Here is a 9,744-nt window from a genome sequence, read left to right on the forward strand (position 1 = left end):
GTAAATATTTGTTAAATAAATGATGTGTGCCTATTCAGGAATGATGACTGAGCTTATAAGATTGATAGAGATTTCAAGATGGAAGATAAGCTCACCTCAACTTCCTGGATTTGTCTTTTCCTTCACAGCTAACCAACATGAATGCCTTGAAGCTGCCTTAATATGTATTTTGGGGGGGGTGAGGGGCAGAGGGAGAAGGAAAAAGAGAATCTTTTTTTAAAAAAGATTTTATTTATTTATTTATTTGAGGGGGAGGAGAGAGAGAGCAGGGGGAGGGATGGAGGTAGAGGGAAAGGCAGAAAATCTCAAGCAGACTCCACACGCAGTGCAGAGCCCAATGGGGACTCAGTCTCACAACCCTGAGATCATGACCTGAACCAAAATCAAAAGTCTGTTGCTTAACCTACTGAGCCACCCAAGTGCCCCCCAACTGCCTGAATATTAATGAGAACTCATGAAGATATGCCAGGACAGTCATACTCCCCACCTTCAGAGAGAATACTGTGTGATATTCTCTTCCCTGCTCATTCATTTCAGTGTTAGCTTTTATGATGGAATGAGACTTCTGGGCTTTATGTTTAAGAGATCATGTAACTATAGCAGGAACAACAAGATGAAATTAAGAAAAGAGGAAAACTGATAGCAGCTTATTCTCTGTGGTGCTCAAAACAGAAACCACCTCGGAGAAAAATATATCTTCCCTTTAGTGTCTCCTGGGGATGGAAGAGAGGGGCCAGGCTGGCAGGGATGGAAGATACTGAATAAAAAGGGGGCCCAGTTCCTCTAAATGATACGTAAGGTAACAGTGATTTTTTTAGCCTGGCTTCTCTGGTACTTTGAGGGAAATAATTGGGACAAAGGTCTACATAGGAATGACAGGTTCTGCCGCCCGCCAACACGGTGGTTGACGGGACTATGAAGAGTATCTGCCTGAAATAGATTCTGTAGAGTAGAGAAGGGAAAAGATTTTAAGACAAGTGGTGTCTGCTCTCAATTTTTGTTTGTTTCTTTTCCTGAGGTATAACTCACCACCTTTATCCCTAACCTTTAGTAAAATCTGAAGCACACGAGAGCGTTATGATAAGGGTGCCTCAGGGCATGAAGGAGAGAGAGTGAAAGGTCCTGGGAAACTTAGAGCTGTTCAGAAGTCGGCAGAGGACATGGAGGGGAGGCCAGAGCAGCAGTTCAGAAGGAAATGTGACCATGTGGCCCTGGAAAACACCCCCCAGAATCAGAGAAGGGAGGAGATACTGCCATCATTCAGGGGAAGGCTTCAGGAGTGACCAAGAGTTACCTGGGATGCCGGGAGAAACGGAGGACATTCTGTTTGGATAAGAACACAAACATCAGTGAAGATGACGATCACACTTCGAGGCAGAACTCTTAGTAATTCTATACCTGTCTCATTCCAGAGCAGTGCTAAGTCAATAAATAAACCGACAAGCGAATGAATGAATGCCTCTGGCCGAGAGGAGAAGACGGGATAGAAGACAAGGATTCCAGCTGGGTGAGCCAGAGATTCCTTTCTAGCCATGACCCTCACTCTGCTTCGTAACCAGAAAACTTTTCTAATCTTTTTGAGAGGTAGTGGGGAGGAGCAGAGGGAGAAGGAGAGAGAGAATCCCAAGCAGGCTCCATGCCCAGTGCAGAGCCTGACGTGGGGCTCCATCTCACGACCCTGAGATCATGACCTGAGCTGAAATCAAGAGTCGGATGCTTCACTGACTGAGCCACCCAGGCGCCCGTTTCTCTTCTTTAATAAAGGAATAATCCGAACTACACTGTAAGATGGTTGAAAGAAGTAGAGCTAAAACACCTTTCACGGTGTTTAGCACAAATTAGGCACTCAATGAATGCTACCTATTGTATTAAATATTGCCATTTCTAAAATAATAATAGCAACCTGACCTCCTGAGCACAAAGAAGATTGAGGGAGTAAGAAAAAATTTTTCTTTTCTTCTTTCTGGGGCCTCTTTTTGCCCTTTTGGACAATTAACTAAAATCAGAAAAAATAAGGAAACTGCTTTTGAGTATCAGGTGAGGGTGTGTTTCGATTTCAGTTTGAGTCACTGTAAAATGCGCCTGTCCTGAGTTAGGGCCATTAGCCTCATCTTCTCTAGGCCAGATCATCTTGGTTCACATCTGCATTATGCTTTTGCACTTCTACTCTACTTCTCTACTTGTTGGGGTTGTGATGCTGGCCAACCTTTCCAATTTAGCTGGAACAGCCGTTAAAACTCGTCCATTAAAACTCACTTCCCCACAGAGCTAAAGGGTAATTTTCTGCATAAACCTCTTAGGGTTGTTATAACAATCAAATTAAAGAAAGTGTGAAGAAGCTTTTTGCAGGCTGCTTTGCTGGAAGGTGAGAGAAATAGATTGGAACATGGCATTTAGGATCAAAATTCCTCTTTACACAGAGCCTTCTGACTGCTTCCTTTGCCCTCTGTGCCTGGTTTTCTTGTTTATAAAATAATAATTGTAATTACCATTTATTAGATGGCTTCCATCCCATTGATTAAATTTTGACCAGGTACATGATCTATATATATCATTAGACTCCCACAATCATTCTAAGAAGCATTATTCTGTTTTCTTCGAGTTTACAAGTGAAGAAACTGAGGGTCAGAGAGGTTAAGTAAGTAAGCTGAAATCACACAGCTATTGATAGTCAAGATTCCAAACTAATTCAGTTGGACTCCAAAAACCATGCTAAACAAATACGTTGTGAAGACTAAGTGAAATAATCAATGTGAAAAGCCATTCCAAACTGTGACGCTGGATGGTATTCTAAGCAATTATTATTCTTGTTTAAAAAGTGGCTTATCCCCAAGTGAAACAGTGAGTTCAGAATTAGCTCTCCACGGACAGAAGAAAGCCAATCCAAAATAAAGGGGCCTATGTTTTAAGTTAGTTTAGGTAAAGTAACATAAGGAAGGGAGGACTCCAGTTTGCTCCAAACTGATCAATTTTGTTGGAGACAGAAAATCGCTATTATCCCATTTCATGAAAATACTGTATTAGATTCTGTAGGAAATGAGACTCATCAGGAGAAAGGACAATCAAATATGAAGAAACACATTGGGACATTCCAAGTAGAGCAAGGTTTTCAGGAGCATTGCTATGGCACACACAGTGAAGCTGATTTGAAGCTAGTGGATTTATCATCAAAGGTGTCTTATGGAGAATTCTGGAAGGTTTAGAGTAAAGAGGGTTTAGTGTGAAAAATGGTGAGCAAAGCATCAGACACACTAAATGGTTTGTGTCTCAACACCAGGAAGTTGAAGGAAGGGAAGAAGAAAACTAGTATTTATGAGCAACTATGATGTGCTAGGTATTATAATGGGTTATTATATGTATATAATATATTTGGGTTATCTTATGTATTCTTTATGACAACCCATGAGGTGAATATATGTTCATTAGTTCATCTGGTTCTCCTGACAATTATTTGTTAAGTGTCTATTCTGTGCCAGGCATTCTTTGAGGCTTCGGAATACATGATGGATAAGAAAACAGTCAAATGCAAGAAATACCAAATCTAAACACAAAGATCTTTTTAATGTCTCAATTTTGACAATTAGGAAACTGAAGCTTGGGGAAGTTTCATAGTTTGTCCATGTTCATCCAATAAGTTATTGACTGAACTAGTATTAGAACTAAGGTTCACATCTTAACTTTTTCTCTAGTCATGCACTTGATGTGAGAAAGAATTTATACCCTAGTAAAAAGGTGTGATGAATTCCACTTGCTTAATGTCGCCAGGTGGGAAGATTTGGTAACGCTTGGTGATAGTGAAAGCAGGGTCCCTCATGTCATCCTCAGTAACTGTGCTCTGAAAGGTTTCATAATGAAGAAGAGATTTTTAAAATTCTGCTTATTTATTTGCTATATATTTTTACTAATCTCAAGTGTTGCTTGGAAACATTGCCTGAATATCAAGTGCGTTAATAGCACCAAGAGATCTGTTGTTTAAAACTTTTCTTTTTCTTTTTCTGAGAGAGGATGTAGAGAACTATGTGGCTTTAAATTGACTCAACTTGGAGAAGTATCCTGAGAGGAATAAAAAACTTGCAGTCATGGTTCTGGTTAGTAGGCTCCTTTGAATGTGAGTGACAAACTCAATTCAGTGTACATTGAAGAATAAATGGTTATTTGCACACATAACTGGGAGATCAGAGGTAAATCAAAAGACTCAAGTAGATGTTCTGAGAAATATTTTTCTGCACCGCACACTCTTCTTTTCTCTCCATGGCTTTGATCTCTCTAATTTTACATTTTGGGATTTCCCTCCCATGGGGAAAAAGGGCGTGAATGTTCCCAGGCTTACATCCTCACAGCTCTACATTCACATAGCAAATCTGATTGGCCCTGCTAATATCACATGCTCACCCCTGGGCCAATCACTATCAACTAGGTAATGCTGGACCATAACTGGTCAGGCCTGGATGCCATGCCCACTACTGTAATGGCTGGTGATTGACAGCGTCACTAACATAGCTCAGAGTGGGAGAACAGCCTTTGTCCCAGAGAAAGGAATGCTGGGAAGGAAAAGGAACCAAACTGAAGGAAAACATCCAAGACAGGATCTCTCTTTCCAAAATGCTACGGCTTTTGAAAGTCTAATTTTACTAAAAGCAAAAGATGTCAATAAGTTCAGATTTATTGATATGCATTTTCCATTGTGCATTTTTATGAATTGTAGCAGGGACACAATGCTGTACAATTCAGAGGGCATCATGCATGTTACCTACAATGAGTTATAATTAAATAAAATGTGAATAGTGCCCCCTGAAGTTGTGCATTGCGGTAGTCCTGAACTAGAATAAAGTCATTAGAAATTGGTCCAATTGAGGAAATAATAAACAAATAAGTAAGTAAATAAATAAATGTTATCCAGCTGATTGCTTATACATATTGATCAAATGTGCTAAGTATTTGCAGCTTCAACCATGTTATTGGTTGTTGACAGCAGTGTTTACCTTATGAGAGCTCTGGAAGGACAGATTCTCGCATAAGTTGTCAGGCTTCCGGTCCTCATATCAGTATTCTTCTGACTATTAAAAAAAAAACACTAGCAACATCCAGCCTTCTTCTACTTGATGAAGTGCATTTCCAGGTAGAAAGTAAGTAGAAGAGAATCCCTTTTCCTCTGCCTAGAATGTATCATTGTCTTCCAGAATATAAATACTGTGCCCACATCTATGTACCCCAAGGGAATGACTCCTGAAATGGCTACTTGAGGTATTAAGAGAGCAGTTAGGGCCCTTAGTTTTCACTATTTCCAACACAGATCTTGTAAATAACATCAAGCTCAGAGCCAGTGTAGAGGCTGTTCATTTTCCTGAACTTTTCTCTCAATGATGTTAAAAATGGTTAAAAGAAAAATGAGCTTTATTGCACATCAATATGCCATCACATTAAATCAAATGATTATATGCAGGACATGAAGGATGTAGGGCTTTTATGCATTTAATAATTTGCTGACAGGGGTGCCTGGGTGACTCACTTGGTTAAGTGACAGACTCTTGATTTTGGTTGAGGTCATGATCTCAGGATCCTGAGATCTTGTCCCACCTTGGGCTCTGTGCTGGGGGTGGAGGCTGCTTAAGATTCTCTCTCTCAACGTTGGACTCTGAAAAACAAACTGAGGGTTCTTGAGGGGGGCAGTGGGGGGATGGGTTAGCCTGGTGATGGGTATTAAAGAGGGCACGTTCTGCATGGAGCACTGGGTGTTATACGCAAATAATGAATCATGGAACACTACATCAGAAACTAATGATGTAATGTATGGTGATTAACATAACATAATAATTTTAAAAAATGAAAAAAAAAAGATTCTCCCTCTCCCTCTACCTCCCCCGCCGCCTCCCCAGTGCCCCCCTCTGCTTGCACTCTCTCTCTAAAAAGATAAAAAAATAAATATAATAATAATTTGCTAACATGAGAATATGACTTACTTGTGTGGAAAAGAAATCATAGCCCATGAAACATTGACTTTTCATATATATATTACTACTGAATATGTGTTTTGATAGTATCTCACAAAAGGAAAATATTATGACTTTTACAGTAAACATTATAATATGAATGACAATTTGTTCATGACAACCAGTAGTGGAATTGAAAAGCGCTTTGGGGCAATTGAATTTCTCCCTGAATTTGTTGACTGAAGAGCCATCATTATTCTTCCTCAACAGGTGGCTCTCAGTGCCAGTCCGTGGATTACTGGTGATGGCATTTCTGCAACATTAGTTGGTGTCAGGCTCCATTACTTGTAAACCTTTAAAAGTGTTCTTCTTTTTGGCTTGAAAACTTTTTGCCTTAGCTCCTAATCTTTCTTGTTCAGTTACCATTGTAGAAACATTCCAGGCTCCTCTTTGCATCAGATTTTATCTGTTAACAACGTGTCAGAGCATGCACTTATTTAGAATGTCATCTTTCCCTTGCAAGTTTTCTGTAAATATTTTAGTGTCAGGGTTGGTCCACAGTTACTCCTGTCCAAATCTGAATGATTAGTTGGATAATATACGCCCTAAAAACCTAACCCTGAATGTTGAGTCTTTTTTAAAAAATAATTGTCTAGTTGATTCACAATCCACTCCCACACACTCAAAAATGGGCGCATAAACTGCATACAGTTCTTTTTCTAAAGGCTTGGAGAGAGTATCAGGTTAGAGTCTGCTCCCTGGGGCTGCCTTACTTTGTGAAGTAGATGCACGTAAAGTTGACAATCAAGAATGTTATAGCCCAAAGTGGCCAATGGAGAATGGAAGGCCCAGAACTGTCCCTGATGTGTCAAGGTCACACTCCGGTTCCAGGCAGAACTAAAATTCAATGCGGTGCCTCCTATCAACTAGGTTAGTGCTCTTCTTTTTCTGCCCCCTTTTGTTTCCTATATGAATTTGACCTTGAAAATAAGGTATGTGTAAAGGTTGATTTAAATCAACCCTCCTCTGTAAAATAGACAGGGGTGAGTCAAAGGTTACTATGGCTCAGCTCCTAGATTTTATCATTTAATGGTCCATATTTCAGCAAATAATTATCCCCTGATTTATCTTCCTTTTTAAAAACAAATTTTTATTTTAGAATAGTTTTAGATTTACAGAATTATTACAATAGCACAGAGAGTTCGCATATACCCCACACAAAAGTTCTCTTATTAGTAATATCATACAGGAGTAAATATATTTGTCACAATTAATAAACAAATATTTAAACATTATTAATTTTCTCTTTAGCATTATAGTTTGGATTTACATTAAGAGAGGTACTCCCATAATATTTTTAGGGAATACATAAATTTCTCTGGAGTATTAAATGAAAATTATAAGCAAGTCATTATTTTTTAAAGTTATTCATATATTTTTAAAGATTTTTTTATTTTTTGTTATATTATGTTAATCATCATACATTACATCATTAGTTTTTGATGTAGTGTTCCATGATTCATTGTTTGTGTGTAATACCCAGTGCGCCATGCAGAACGTGCCCTCTTTAATACCCATCACCAGGCTAACCCATCCCCACCCCCTCCCCTCTAGAACCCTCAGTTTGTTTCTCAGAGTCCATCGTCTCTCATGGTTCGTCTCCCAGATTTTATTTATTCATTCATTCAAGAGAGAAAAGGAGGGGTGGTGGAGCAGAGGGAGAGGGACAAACAGACTCCGTGCTGAGCATGGAGCCCCATGTGGAGCTTGATCCCGGGGCCCTGAGACCATGACCTGAGCTGAAACCAAAAGTCAGATGCTCAACTAACTGAGCCACCCAGACTCCCTTATTCATCATATTTTTTATCTCATATCCTCGTTTCCAGTGCTCAACACTCTCATCTATTTAACAAGTACTTAAATTGTGTTTATTGTGTGCCAGACATTGTTCTAGTTTCTTTATAATTAATCCTCATGAGCCTTATAACATCCCTGCATACTGATATCGTCCTTCAGAGAGGTTAAGTAACTTGCTCAAGGTCACACGGCACAGTATGGCTCCAGAGTCATGTTCTTATTCATGCAGTACTGTGCCTCAGTCCTAGAGGGCGGGGCCCCTGCATTGTTCATTTCTGTTACCCCTCCCCTCATCTGAAAGCGATGTAGTGAGTGTATTAGTTGGCTCCCACTCCCTAACAGAGTATCACAGACTAGATAGCTTAAACAGCTGAAATGTGTTTTCTCTCTGTTCTGGAGGCTGGATGTCCCAGATGGAGTTGCCAGCAGGGTTGGCTTCTGAGACCTTTCCTCCTGGCTTGCAGATGGCCTTGCCTCTGTACAAATACCCTCCTGGTGTCTCTTTCTCTTCTTAGAAGGACACTAGTCCTATTGGATTACCGCCCTGCCCTTATGACCTCATTGAACCTTAATTACCTCCTCAAACGCCCATCTCCAAATGCCAGCACACTGGAAGTTAGGGCTTCAACACGGGGATTTAGAGGGGGCCCAATTCAGTCCATAGCACTGGATAATCATCACAAATAGGTTAAATTTACATTTAAAAATTATGCAATCAGTATCCTCTCAAACACATAGGGGTCTTTTTGCTCTTGTTCTGTTTGGTTTCTGTCACCCCAGATGCTATGTTTACAGTGATGTTACAGCTTGGTCCCAGGTCTTTCTATTCTGTAGCACCATCTTGGTAGTTTCTCTTCTTTTCTTTCCAAGTTATTTCCAGGCAATAAGATAGTCTCCATTGAAGACATTGTTACAACTGAGCACATTTGTTATTTTTTCTCATAAGCTTTTATAAACACATCATGGTGAGATCAAAGCAGTTAATTTATCATTGCAAAAAAAAACATCATGCTAACATTTTAAGCAACTTGCTTTTGTATTTTAGATCCCAGCTGGTGATTTATTTACTTACTCTCTTTTCTTTGTGTGGCATATTTAAAATTCAAAAGTAATTAATTGTAGGCAATTCAAACAGTACAAAAATATGTAATGTGTGTCATCTTTCTTCATCACCACTGCTCCACCCCTAGCAAGTTCTCTCTCCTGAATTAACCACTATTGTCAATTAGGTGTGTATTCTTCCAGATTAGTTCTGTGCATGGATAGATAAATGACAGATAGAAAGATGCATAGATAGGGGCAGCTGGGTGGCTCAGTCGGTTAAGCGTCTGACTTCTGCTCATGTCATGATCTCAGAGTCCTGGGATGGAGCCCCGCATGGAGTCCTGCATTGGGCTGCCCACTCAGTGGGGAGTCTGCTTATCCCTCTGCCCCTCCCCCTACTCATGTTCTCTCTCTCTCTCAGATAAATAAAATCTGTAAAAAAAAAAAAGATGGATATACAGATCCATCCATCCATTCATACACACAGCTTTCTTTCTCATCTTTATTTTTTATGGCCTTATATACTAATTGTTCTACAACTTCCTTTTATTCATCAGCAATCATCAAAGTGATGATCAATTACGATCATCGAAGGATCTTGGGAGGACACAGAGCAGGTTATCTGAAACAGCCCTTAGCAAATGCCTGTGGACTCTATTCACCTATACATTTCTTTTTCAAACTCTGAGAACATGTCAATAGGACCTGCAAGGGAGAAAAAACTCTTAGAAAATAAGGTTCCTGTAAACTTAGAATAAAATCGAATAGTTGCTTTATCCTGTTCCCCAACACCTTTTCCAAATTTTCCATGTATTTAATTATTTGTGGTTACGTATATGTGTATTTAGGCTTTGCTTATTCACAAGTGATTTTTGATTTATACAAATATTACACAGCTTGTTCTTGTCTATCA

Source organism: Callorhinus ursinus, unplaced genomic scaffold (genome assembly GCF_003265705.2).
Source record: "Callorhinus ursinus isolate GAN/ISIS: 27379988/994484 unplaced genomic scaffold, GSC_fseal_2.0 scaffold28, whole genome shotgun sequence".
NCBI classification, from domain to species: domain Eukaryota; kingdom Metazoa; phylum Chordata; class Mammalia; order Carnivora; family Otariidae; genus Callorhinus; species Callorhinus ursinus.